The sequence below is a fragment of the Triticum dicoccoides genome, chromosome 6B, assembly GCF_002162155.2.
Source record: "Triticum dicoccoides isolate Atlit2015 ecotype Zavitan chromosome 6B, WEW_v2.0, whole genome shotgun sequence".
NCBI classification, from domain to species: domain Eukaryota; kingdom Viridiplantae; phylum Streptophyta; class Magnoliopsida; order Poales; family Poaceae; genus Triticum; species Triticum dicoccoides.
This window is the reverse complement of record NC_041391.1, coordinates 519,648,546-519,663,049: the sequence shown is the minus strand read 5'-3', so window position 1 is coordinate 519,663,049 and position 14,504 is coordinate 519,648,546.

Here is a 14,504-nt window from a genome sequence, read left to right as displayed (position 1 = left end):
ATGAAGTCCCTCGTGCTCTTGATCCAGTTGAGGACGAGGGTGAGTTCCATCAGCACGACAGCGTGGTGACGGTGATGATGATGTTACCGACGGAGGGCTTCGCCTAAACACTATGATGGTATCATCGGGGTGTGTAACTATGGAGGGGGGCACCGCACACGGTTAAGAGAAACTTGTGTGTCCTTGGGTGCCCCCGTGCCCCCATATATAAAGGAGGGAGGGGGAGTCCGGCCATCCCTATGGCGCGCCCCAAGAGGAGGATTCCTACTAGGACTTCCTAGTCCTAGTAGGATTCCCCTCCAAGGAAAAGAGGGGAGAGGAAGGACAGGGAGAGGGAGTAGGAAAGGGGGGCACCTCCCCCTTCACCTATTTCAATTCGGACCCAAGGGGGGGCGGCCATCCCTCCTACGGCCTTCCTCGCTCTCCACTAAGGCCCATGGTGGCCCATTAGTGCCCTCGGGGGGTTCCGGTAACCCCTCCGGCACTGTTTTTATCTGAAACTATCCAGAACACTTTCGGTGTCTGAATAACATGGTCCAATATATCAGTCTTTATGTCTCGACCATTTCAAGACTCCCCGTCACGTCCGTGATCTCATTCGGGACTCCGAACAAACTTCGATCATCAAAACACATAACTCATAATACATATCGTCATCGAACGTTAAGCGTGCGGACCCTACAGGTTTGAGAACTATGTAGACATGACCGAGACACATCTTTGGTCAATAACCAATAGCGGAACCTGGATGCTCATATTGGCTCCTACATATTCTTTGAAGATCTTTATCGGTCAAACCGCATACCAACATACATTGTTCCCTTTGTCATTGGTATGTTACTTGCCCGAGATTCGATCATCGGTATCATCATACCTAGTTCAATCTAGTTACTGGCAAGTCTATTTACTCATTCTGTAATACTTCATCCCGCAACTAACTCATTAGTCAATATGCTTGCAAGGTTTATAATTATGAGCATTACCGAGAGGGCCAAGAGATACCTCTCCGAAACACGGAGTGACAAATCCTAATCTTGATCTATGCGAACCCAACTAACACCTTCGGAGACACCTGTAGAGCATCTTTATAATCGCCCATTTACATTTTGATGTTTGATAGCACACAAGGTCTTCCTCCGGTATTCATGAGTTGCATAATCTCATAGTGTGAGGAACATGTAAGTCATGAAGAAAGCAGTAGCAATGAAACTATAACGATCATAATGCTAAGCTAATGGATGGGTCATGTGCATCACATCATTCTCCTAATGATGTGAACCCGTTCATCAAATGACAACACATGTCTATGGTTAGGAAACATAACAATCTTTGATTAACGAGCTAGTCAAGTAGAGGCATACTAGGGACAATGTGTTTTGTCTATGTATTCACACATGTACTAAGTTTCCGGTTAATACAATTCTAGCATGAATAATAAACATTTCATGAAATAAGGAAATAAATAATAACTTCATTATTGCCTCTAGTGCATATTTCCTTCAGTATCCCACTTGCACTAGAGTCAATAATCTAGATTACAAAGTAATGATTCTAACGCCCATGGAGTTTTGGTGTTGATTATGTTTTGCTCATGGAAGAGGCTTAGTCAACGGGTCTGCAACATTCAGATCTGTATGTATCTTGCAAATCTCTTTGTCTCCTTTCGACACTTGATGACAGATGGAATTGAAGCGTCTCTTGATGTGCTTGGTTCTCTTGTGAAATCTGGATTCCTTTCCAAGGCAATTGCACCAGTATTGTCACAAAAGATTTTCATTGGACCCGATGCACTAGGTGTGACACCTAGATCGGATATGAACTCCTTCATCCAGACTCCTTCATTTGTTGCTTCCGAAGCAGCAATGTATTCCGCTTCACATGTAGATCCTGCCACGACGCTCTCCCTGGAACTGCACCAACTGACAGCTCCTCCATTCAATAAAAATATGTATCCGGTTTGTGACTTAGAGTCATCTGGATCACTGTCAAAGCTTGCATCGACGTAGCCATTTACGACGAGCTCTTTGTCACCTCCACAAACAAGAAACATATCCTTAGTCCTTTTCAAGTATTTCACGATGTTCTTGACCGCTGTCCAGTGCTCCACTCCGGGATTACTTTGGTACCTCCCTCCTATACTTATAGCAAGGCACACAACAAGTCTGGTACACAACATTGCATACATGATAGAACCTATGGCTGAAGCACAGGGAATGATTTTCATTTTCTCTCTATCTTCTGTAGTGGTCGGGCATTGAGTCTGACTCAACTTCACACCTTGTAACAAAAGAAAGAACCCTTTCTTTCACTGATCAATTTTGAACTTCTTCAAAACTTTATCAACGTAGGAGAAGAGTTATTGTCAGCTTGCTCCTCCACAATTGCCACCTGGTGGGTGATCGGTGGAGATCTGATCTCTCTCTGATCGGGTTTATGCCCAATCTGATCATAGTCGGCTGTGCCCCCAAGGCGGCGATGCAATCTAGCAGTTCATTTAAAGCCGATATATCTATTGGATCCATCTTGTTGGAGTATTCAGGGCCGACGCAGAAACAATTTTTGGTGGCGGGTTTGGCTGCCTTTGGCTTAATGGCCGAATGAGCGCCCATGGTGAAGCAACCAAGTCGGAGGGTTTGTCCTAAAGCTAGGGCTCCTCCGAAAATGATGTTGTCCTTGATGACAAGGCGAGCCATCAACCCTTAAGTCGACGGCACAGAGGAACTCTCAATGAAAGCACCAACGTCGGTGTCAAAACCGGCAGATCTCGGGTAGGGGGTCCCGAACTGTGCGTCTAAGGATCGATGGTAACAAGGAGGAAGGGGACACGACGTTTACCCAAGTTTGGGCCCTCTTAATGGAGGTAATACCCTACTTCTTGCTTGATTGACTTTGATGAGTATAGGGGTTACAAGAGTTGATCTACCTCGAGATCGTAATGGCTAAACCCTAGATGTCTAGCATGTATGATTGTGATGATCTCTACGGACTAAACCCTCCGGTTTATATAGACACCGGAGGGAACTAGGGTTGTACAAACTTGGTTTACAGAGGAAGGAAACTACACATCCGGACGCCAAGCTTGTCATCCACGCAAAGGACAGTCCCTTCCGGACATGGGACAAGGCCTTCTATCTTGTATCTTCACGGCCCATTAGTCTGACCCATGTCACATAGACCGGCTCCCCGAGGACCCCATAGTCCAAGACTCCCTCAATAGCCCCCGAACTTGCCTTCAATGATGACATTGTATCCGGTTTCATGTCTTTGGCTTTGCAAGGCGGGTTCTCCACTGTACTTCGTATAGCTTGACCTTTTACTTTAAATACCATACCCTTCAGCTTCCGCGCCGCTGTTGCCTCAGAGTCCACGTGTAGAAAGAATATGAAGGGTCTAAGCGTTTTTGCAAATAACCCCTCGTCCACATGAGGAAGGCGTCTATTTAAAGAGATTAAATCTCAGATACCATTCCTCACCAGGCGAAAATCCTTAGACCTTGCCATAGGAATTCATCCAAACATGGCTAGCGCTCTTAGCTCTTCCTCGCTCCCACTCGATCCTCAAAAAGGCAATTGTGAGAGCTGCTCAATATCCCACGCCTAGTTGACCAAGCTTCAGACGTAGTGATATCTCCCACCCGCGGATCTAGTCCCCGTTCGGGCGGGACTAACTTCCATCAACGGGCAAACCCTGACGGAGAACTTCCCCAATCCTACTAAAGGGGAACGGGTGTGCTTTGTTTCTTTCCTGCTAAGGGGCGTGTGATTTCTGGTTCATCCTTTCCTCAGAGGTCCTCTGGAGTACTATGGCCTCCAGCTGCACAATCTCACGCCGGGCTCCATCCTGCATATTGCAGGCATCGTTGCTCTTTGCGAGCTGTTCCTAGGCTGCGAGGCCCACTTCGATTTGTGGAGGAAATATTTCTGCCTTGTCCCCCGCTCCCAAGAGGGATCCATATTTGAGTTGGGCGGCGCAGAAGTATGGCGCATAGCCGGAAGGGATACTTGTCCGGTACTCCGAAGAAAGCATCTGAAGAGTGGCCCTTAGAGTGGTTCTATATCAAAGACGTTGTTCTCCCGGACCCAATCCAGCAAGGTCTTCCAGAGTTTACCGCAACTCCTCTAAAGAAGCGTGACAGTTGGCATCCCCGAGGCTATGAAAAAGAAGACAGAGCAGAGATTAAGAGGCTAACGAGCAACATCAGAATACTCGCCCACTCCGGACTGTCCATAGTTGAGGTAATGGCGATTTCCATAACGTGATGCATCTAGCCACTTCAATTCAGAAGGCTTCCCATGTGGCATTACAATGGGGATGACGCATTGCATTGTGGGCGCAAGGGTCCGTTCAATTTTACCGCTTTGGGCGCCATGTTGGCTGATCTTTACAAAGGGGAGAAGGAAGACTTCACTCGCCTTAAATGCCGAGAAGGCTTCTCTATGTATAACCCCATCGATTGGGTAAGTTTTCAACCATTGGCCTCACTCAATCTTTCTCCCTAATCAGGCTTAGCCAAATTGTATTACGGTTACTTTTAATATGAATGGAGAAAGGTCGTCACAGAGATCTAGAGCCCCGCTCCGCAATTGGAAAACCATAATCGAGACCTAGATCCCGGATTTGAAGAAGATCCGGAGATATTCATAGAACTAAAGGAAGGAGTCTTTCATCAGACGAGCTACGATGGAACGGAAATGGCCATTGTAGCCGATTACCCCGGCCTTCTCCCCTCCTCCCATGTAAGTACACATGAGTCACCCCCTCAAAGTGAGTTTTTCCCTCGTGACTCACCAGCCGTACTACACCGTGCTCCCAAGGGGCGGCACTCATCCCATCACACTGCGGCAAAGGCGTCCTCTAGGAAGACGACACTCACACAAGGCGAGTCTTTGAAAATAAAAGAAACGACGATACCGGCGGGGCCCTCTCCTTCATCAAAGAGGTATGAGTTTTATCACGTACTTAGGGGATAGACCGGCTAGTGATGTTTCCTATCATGACATATTGTAGGAGGAGCGTACGTCGGACTGTATACGAAGACCCGTTCGGCCATGCACAGGCTAATCTGGTCCCGGACCCGACTACAAGGTCTGGGTCAATACGGGGGCAATGCCGGATTGTCGCCTCCCCGAGGATTCAGATAATGTCTCCGTCACCAACTTCGAAGTGGAGAGTGCGATGAATCATCGGCGGCGGAGAGCGGCTATGTGCGACCCATATTTTACCGAAGAGGCTTTCAATGCTCTCAGCTCAGCGGGTGCTTACATCCGAGCTGCTCGTGATGGACTTGATGGAACACTCACCAGCTTTCAAAGGATATGCGGGTAAGAACTTTTGTGTAGATTTAATAATCATATGCCAGTAGCCCCCGAGTCTAGTTGGCCCAAATGATTTAAGAGTCGTTACATCCTCGGGTACTCATGGAGAAAATAACACATTATCCAAGGAGCTTGAAGAATGCCGAACTAAGCTTACTGTCGCCACCGCCGAACTGGAAATTTTAAAGAAATCCAAGAAGGCGCCTGATGGTAAGTGCAATAGTAGCCCGAAAATAGGACTCTAGGCCTACAACGCTCTTGCTTAACTATGCAACATTTTGTTGGTAGGATTGACAGATTAGCTAGAGGAGAGGCTAGGCTGCTCAAGCGGACAAACAACATGTCGAAGGGCAAGAAGCCGCTGGTCAACGTGTACTAACACGGAGCATTAATGAGAAGAAGAAACTACAAGATGTAAATATCAAACAACCCGAAGAATTGAAGGATTAAAGATCCCAACTATCGGATGCGGTGAGGGAGAACAAGAAGCTCAAAGGCGGCATATTCAGTATGCTCTATAACCTGGCTTTCACACGGTCTCCAGATATGAAAATTTGACAAGTTTGTTTCTGTAGGTGTGCTAACTGGACGTCCCTAGGGAGAAGTGCCTGGATTCCAGGGCGACCTGCTACAAGAGCTATCCAAAGTGCACGAGCAAGCTCGGAAAGCATTGAGGAACATGGCCAAGGCTCTATGGCCATCTAGTGCATCTCCAGGAAGTATGGAGGAGCTTGTGAATTTATTCAAGGGAGCTCGTCGCCGCTTTGAGTTAGGGAAGATATCAACATGTCGGGAAGGCGCATGAGAGGCCTGGGCCATGGTGACAATGCGGCACACCAGACTTGATCCGAATCATATGGCCCGGGTCGGACCGTGGGGACCAGATGGACAAGAAATTCCTGTGAGCTTAGTGTACGACCAAGTAAAAATAGCTGCTAAGTTTTCTCAACAGGATTGTAAACTAAACAACCTGCTAGAGGGTCTAGAGGAGGAAGAAGTTTTTGGGTCCAAGTAGCAATGTAATTTCTCAACAAACCTATCTCTGGCTGAATTGTAAAACGATTGTCATGGTAGACTTTCTGCTTCGACCTCCAGAACCCGAGGTTCGAAGTGTTTCCGGATATTCTACCGTTAGGTAAACACCAAGGTATGTTCGGAAACTAGGCAGTCTGGTCATAGTTGCTTGAATAGACAAGTTGTATTTAGGGAGTTATGTTATATTACATTTGATCGTAAGAAACATCTTCCAGAGAGAATAGTTCCGTTAAGGGTTCCTCTCCCTGGGCGAGCATGCGCTTTTGTGCATGCATAAGCTTGTAATGCTAAAAACCACAGTACACGCCTGGGGATCATATTGCTGCGAGGGCAGTTCGTCTGTTGTCCGCCGACCAATTATTCCCTTAAGAACGCTAGCTTTCGGCTTCACCCATGTGAGGTACACGTCAGGATGACCTGGCTATAGCAATTGCAGAGGTGCTCCCTGAAGGAAATATGCCCTAGAGGCAATCATAAAGTTATTATTTACTTCCTTAATTCATGATAATGTTTATTATTCATGCTGTAATTGTATTAACCGGAAACTTAGTACATGTGTGAATACATAGACAAACAGAGTGTCACTAGTATGCATCTACTTGACTAGCTCATTGAATCAAAGATGGTTATCTTTCCTAGCCATAGACATGAGTTGTCATTTGATTAACGGGATAACATCATTGGAGAATGATGTGATTGACCTGACCCATTCCGTTAGCTTAGCACTTAATCGTTTAGTATATTGCTATTGCTTTCTTCATGACTTATACATGTTCCTATGACTATGAGATTATGCAACTCCCGAATACCGGAGGAACACTTTGTGTGCTACCAAACGTCACAATGTAACTGGGTGATTATAAAGGTGCTCTACACGTGTCTCCGATGGTACTTGTTGGTTTGGCATAGATCGAGATTAGGATTTGTCACTCCGATTGTCGGAGAGGTATCTCTGGGCCCTCTCGGTAATGCACATCACTATAAGCCTTGCAAGCAATGTGACTAATGAGTTAGTTGCGGGATGATGCATTACTGAACGAGTAAAGAGAGACTTTCCAGTAATGAGATTGAACTAGGTATTGAGATACTGACGTTCGAATCTCGGGCAAGTAACATACTGATGACAAAGGGAACAACGTATGTTGGTATGCGGTTTGACCGATAAAGACCTTCGTAGAATATGTAGGAGCCAATATGAGCATCCAGGTTCTGCTATTGGTTATTGACCAGAGATGAGTCTCGGTCATGTCTACATAGTTCTCGAACTCGTAGGGTCCGCACGCTTAACATTCTGTGACGATTTGTATTATGAGTTAGGTGATTTGATGACCGAAGTTTGTTCGGAGTCCCGTATGAGATCGGGGACATGACAAGGTGTCTTGAAATGGTCGAGCCGTAAAGATCGATATATTGGAAGGCTATATTCGGACATCGTGAAGGTTCCAAAAGATTCGGGTATTTTTCGGAGTACGGGAGAGTTACGAGAATTCATATTGGGCCTTAATGGGCCATACAGGAAAGGAGAGAAAAGGCCTCAAGGGTGGCCGCACTCCTCCCCATGGGCTGGTACGAATTGGACTAGGGAGGGGGCGCCCCCTTCCTTCCTTCTCCTTTTCCCTTCCCCTTTTTCTATTCCGTGTGGGAGGTGGAATCCTACTAGGACTGGGGAGTCCTAGTAGGACTCCACACTTTGGGCGCGCCCTATGAGGGCAGGCCACCTCCTCCCTTCATCCTTTATATACGTGGCCAGGGGCACTGTCGGTGTCAAAACCGGCGGATCTCGGGTAGGGGGTCCCGAACTGTGTGTCTAAGGCTAATGGTAACGGGAGACTGGGGACACGATGTTTACCCAGGTTCGGTCCCTCTCGATGGAGGTAATACCCTACTTCCTGCTTGATTGATCTTGATGATATGAGTATTAGAAGAGTTGATCTATCACGAGATTAGAGAGGCTAAACCCTAGAAGCTAGCCTATGGTATGATTGTTGATGATGATAATAATGAGTCCTACGAACTAAACCCTCCGGTTTATATAAACACCCGAGGGGGCTAGGGTTACACAGAGTCGGTTTACAGAGAAGGAGATCTACATCCGAATCGCCAAGCTTTCCTTCCATGCCAAGGAGAGTCCCATCCGGACACGGGACGAAGTCTTCTATCTTGTATCTTCATAGTCCAACAGTCCGGCCAAAGTACATAGTCCGGCTGTCCGGATACCCCCTTATCCAGGACTCCCTCAGTATCCCCTGAACCAGGCTTCAATGACGATGAGTCCGGCGTGTAGATTGTCTTCGGCATTGCGAGGCGGGTTCCATCTCTGAATACTCCAAGAGAAATTCCGAACACAAGGACTGTGTCTGGCTCTGCAAGATAACCTTCCATATACCACTGTAGAGAGAATAATAATAATCCACGAATCTAATCTGCTGACAATTCTTCGAAAAGTGACATCACGCCATGGTCCGGTTTTTATTCGAATCGTTTTCTTCAATCTTCTTCTGCACACATCGCGAGGCGGTTTCTTTGGCATGTGTTGTCAAAGCAGAGATCGTGTCCCTTTATCACGGGATCTCTATCAACGCGGGTATGGGTAACTCAACCAGCGCCATTAATTGAGGCGCCTGAAAAAATAAGAGATTTCGAGAGGCAAGTGGGGAGGCGCACATTCACATCGCCTTTATAAAGGGGCAGAAATCTCCCACTTTCACCCACGCCTTCTTATTCCTTTGCCTCCGTTCTCGCACCCTGAGCTCCTGCGCCCAATTTCTCACCCTCTTTGTAAGACCGCAACATGTCCGGAGCGGGAGAAAGTGGATGGCCTCCTCTGTCACAGAGGAGAACATTACCAAGCTTCGGGAAGCCGGATACCTGGCCGCTAATATTGCGCACGGGCTTCCAACAGAGGGACAGATTACCCCTACACCAAAGTCTCGGGAGAGAGTGGTATTTCTCCCTCATTTCATCCGTGGACTAGGGTTTCCACTCCACCCTTTCGTCTGCGGGCTCATGTACTACTACGGGCTAGATTTTCACGATCTGGCCTTGAATTTCGTCCTCAACATCTCGGCGTTCATCGTCATGTGCGAGGCCTTCCTCCACATCAAGCCTCACTTCGGTGTGTGGTTGAAAATGTTCTGCGTGAAGCCGAAGATCGTGAGCGGCCAACAGGCGGAGTGCGGAGGTTGCATGGTGGGAAGAATGCCCAACGTTACATGGCTTGATGGCTCCTTCGTGGAGACCATAAAGGGGTGGCAATCAGGGTGGTTCTACATCACCGAGCCGCGTGACGCCAACTGGGTGGCGGCCCCCAAATTCAGATCCAGAATCCCCATGCGGCTCACTTCCTGGGAGAAGAAGGGCCTGGCCTGGGGCGAACCCACGGAGCTGACCGGACTCGAGACCTGCATCAGAAGCATGAGGGACAAGAAGATCAAGCTTGTCAACGTGGTCCAGGTTATGCTCATTCATCGGATTCTCCCATGTCAAAGAGGGGCGTTTGATATGTGGGAGTTCGACCCGGGCAAACACCAGATGCTGCTAGAGCTCTTCGACACAACGCACAAAGAAATCTGGAAGGTTTTGTTCAAGACCGGCGAAGTCCCTCCTCCCCTTTCCAAGGACCGGGGGCTCAGCATAACGTGCCTTGCCAGTCCGGTAAGTCCTCTGGTTATTACAAGATATTTTCTTAGCCCATCCAGGGGAGGATTCTTAGGTCGCTATGCTGACCAAATAGGATTGGGTGGAGATGGTGGAGTGGATCGGTTGTCCGGCTCCATTACCTGAGGACCCAGTAAGCGCACTCCTGGCAGAGATGCTGGTTCCGGCGCCGTACAAGATGCCAGAGAAAAAGGCCGAAAAGAAGGCCACGGGGACCCGGAAGGGTCTTCGGCACAAGGCCGCACCCGACGCCTCGCCAAAAGAGGACGAGGCGCACTCCTCCCATGAAGGGGAGGAGAGGAAGAAGAAGAAGAAGAAGGCCGCTTCTACTGAGGGGGCCGAAGGGCCCAAGAAGGCGGCCGCGGGGACCAGAAAAAGTATTCGGCGCAGGGCCGTGATAGAGTCGTCATCCGAAGACGACGAGGAAGATTCTCCCCCCAAAGACAGGGGAGAACATGACGAGATGCCTCCTCCCCGCGCTAGGGAGGAGAAGAAAAGGAAGGCCGCCCAGTCGGGGGAGGCCGGGACGCCGAAGAAGGGCAAGGCGTCCCTTCCAGATCAATCCACCACCGCCGCTTTCAGTGACGAGGAGTGGCTGCCCAGGGGCAAACCCCGGGCGAGGTCGTAAGTATCCGCATTCCATAATATTTTTCATACGACTTTTGACCTCATGGTTTGTAATGACGTCGAACACGTATATGCAGTCCGGCCGGGTCCGATCTCGAGGAGTCCTGTTCGGAGGAGTCTCTGAATGAGTTGGAGATGAATTCGCCCCCGACGACGACCTCTGCACGACCCGCGAATGTCACTGAGGTGTTGTCCCGGAGGATGCCCGAGCGGGGGGTGACGGTTCCGGAGAAAGAGAACCATGGGTTCAGAAACCCATGCCCTTTCCTCCTAAACCATCCAAGTCAAAGGGTGATGAGGATTTTGAGCGCTTTGCTGAAATGATTAGACCTATTTTATTACGTATGCGCTTAACTGATATGCTGAAAGCAAATCCTTATGCTAAATATATCAAGGATATCGTCAAGATACCGGAAGCTGAAATTTCCAGCATGCTTGCTAATTACACTTTTAAGGGTGGAATACCAAAGAAACTTGGAGATCCGTGTGTACCAACTATACCATGCTACATTAAAAGAAATTATGTTAGAATTGCTTTATGTGATCTTGGATCCGGTGTTAGTGTTATGCCTCTCTCTTTATATCGTAGACTTGAATTGAATAAGTTGACACCTACTGAAATATCTTTGCAAATGGCTGATAAATCAACTGCTATACCTGTCAGTATTTGTGAGGGTGTGCCTGTTGTGGTTGCAAATGTCATTATTTTAACAGACTTTGTTATTCTTGATATTCTGAGGACGATAGTATGTCTATTATCCTTGGTAGACCTTTTCTTAATACTGCAGGGGCTGTTATTGATTGCAACAAAGGAAATGTCACTTTTCATGTTAATGGTAATGAGCATACGGTACACTTTCCGACGAAACAATCTCAAGTTCATAGCATCAATTCTATTGAAAAAGTTCCAACTATCATTTTTGGAGGTTTGAATTTCCTCTCCCTACTATCAAGAGAAAGTATGATATTCTTATTGTTGGGGATTTTCATATCCCTGTTGAGGTAACTTAGTGTTATTCGAAATTTCTCCGGTTCCGTGTTATTTGGAGTGAGTTTGTTAACAAGACTTAATCAACCTTGTTAGTGGATTCATTTTGATGATCACGAGATGGATGAAACTAGAAGGCACAACCTTCTGTACTCTCTTTTTACTTTCTGTTATTTAGAATAAATAAAGAAAAAATAGGATTATCTGTCTGTTTTCTGATTTATCCGTGCATTAAAAAATAGTCTGAAAATAAAAGTGCTCCAAATGCCCTGCAAAATTTAGTATGATTTTTTCTGGAATATTTGAGGATTTTAGGCACTGAAAACACTGCAGGAGGGCCAAGCACCAGGCCACGAGAGAGGAGGACGGCCCCCCTGTAGGGCGCGCCCCCTGTCTCGTGGGCCCCTGGTGGCTCCCCTCCACTTATGCCAGCACCCACACACTCCATCTTCTACCCAAAAAAATTCCCATCCAGCTCAAGCCCGAGTTGTAGCTCGTTTTGCTGCGATTTTCGATCTCTTAGCTCAAGGCTCCATTCGCAAAACTGCTTTGGAAGATTGTTGGTTGGTATGTGACTCCTCCATTGGTCCAATTAGTTTTTGTTCTAGTGATTTATTCATTGCAAATCCTTGCTGCCTTTGTGACCCTGTTCTTGAGCTTGCATGTTAAATTTTTGAGGTCCCAAGCAATTCCAATGCATGATATAGGCTCTAGGCACTTGTAGGAGTAGTTGCTATCAATCTTGTTTAGTTTTATGCACTTTTATTTTGAAGTTACTAAAATTTTAGAATTTTTCAGAATATGTTAAGGAGGTTCTTTAAAGGCTCTTCTAGCCAAAGCTCTAAGGAAAAACAAGACAAAGAGAAGGAAAAACCCAAGTATAATCTTCCTCGCTTAGCAGAAGTACGATCATGTGAATGGCCATGTGAGGATTCCTTGAAGGAAGCCGGAATTCATGAAGACTTTTATGCTTTAATCGAGACTGCAGGCCTCACCGGTTTCATGAACGACCGAATCGATCCATATCTCTTACTCACCAATACTTTCGTGCAAAACTTTTATTATTATCCTAAGAAGTCACCGCCTGCAGTATCATTTCATTTATATGACGAGTTCAAAGAAATGTCTTTACGTCATTTTTGCATGGTATGTAGGATACCTTATGAAGGAGAACTAGAGGAACCTCATCGTGAAGATGTGGCTGACTTTGTTAATATTATTGATGTAGAAGAGCCAAAGAAGGGTTCCGAAGCAAAAGTCTCTAGCATACACTTTCCTGTTTTACGCTACTTTGTCATTTTGGCTAGTAGATGCTTGATTGGTCGTGGGAATAGTGGAAACTTGAGTGTTCCTGATATTATAATGCTTCAACATGCTTTTCTTGGAGACAATAGTTTTAATATGGGTGCCGTCGTTGCTAAACGGCTAGCCCTGAATCATACAAAAGGCCCCATATTTGGAGGTATCTATGATGCATGTCTTGCTAGACATTTTCAGATACCCATTAGGCACCATGAGGAAAAGGAGACAATATTGCCTCCTCACATTCTAGATTACAAGAGCATGGTAGCACATAAGTTTATTGTTGACAACGAAGATAGGATGCTCTTGTGTAAACTTAGATTCAATAAGAAACACTTTGAGATTATTATTTTGCCTGCGCCTCTGTTTTTTGATTTTCTTGCAGAAAAATTTCTCGTTACACCGGAGGCGGTGAACAATCATCTAGCTCAAGCTTTTACTCTAGAACCAGAACCTGAACCTGAACCTGGACTGGACCCTTATCGCGCATCATCTGTCCAGTGGGATCCGGAGATGACCAACCAGTATTATCCTGATTATACCTCTCCTTACACCGGAGATAGTAGCGGTGGTCCTTGGTATTAAACCAACTTAGGCCAAAAGCCTGAGCTTGGTGGAGTACATATTTCTCACCGACTCATGTTCACACACTAGTCGTCGATGCTCATACTCTTTCATTGTATTATCCATGTTAGTTTAAATTTCTTTTTCTAGTTTTCTTCTTGTGTGATTGATAAACCTGAAGAAAAACCAAAAAAATAGTTAGTTTAATTTCCTTGCTTGTAGTAGAAGTTAAAATGAAAACCCAAAAAGATTTCTCGTTCTTCTTTTACTTGTTGGGAGCTTTCCCGTGTAAATAGTTTTATTTTCTTTTCTTTCTTTTGAGGGTCGAGAAGACCATACTGAAAATGCTTAGTGGCTCTCATATGCATGATTGATTATTTATATTCAGAGCCCATATTACTTGTCTTCTCTCTTGAGTTGAATGCTTGCAGATTCCAGCTTAGTCCAATGCACATGCACTCTTATTATTATACACTTCGTTTGTTCGTGCAAGTGAAGGGCAATAATGACGATATATGATGGACTTATTGGGATGAGAAAAGCTGGTATGAACTTGACCTCTCTTCTCTTTGTAAATATGATGATTCATCGCTCCTGAGTCAGTTATTATGAAGTAAACATATTTGCAATGACATTTAGATATTATAGTTGCTTGTGCCATGCTTGATTAGCTATGAGTTATAATGGTCTACCTTGTGTGCCAACATGTTATTAGAATGATTATGATGTGATATGATGGGATGGTATCCTCCTTTGAATGAATTGAGTGACTCGACTTGGCACATGTTCACGCATGTAGTTGAATCAAATCAACATAGCCTTCATGATATTTATGTTCATGGTGGATTATATCCTACTCATGCTTGTATCCCGTATGAATTAATTTTAATGCATGCTTACGACTGTTGTCGCTCTCTCAGTTGGTCGCTTCCCAGTCTTTTGCTAGCCTTCACCTGTACTAAGCGGGAATACTGCTTGTGCATCAAAACTCCTTAAACCCCAAAGTTGTTCCATAT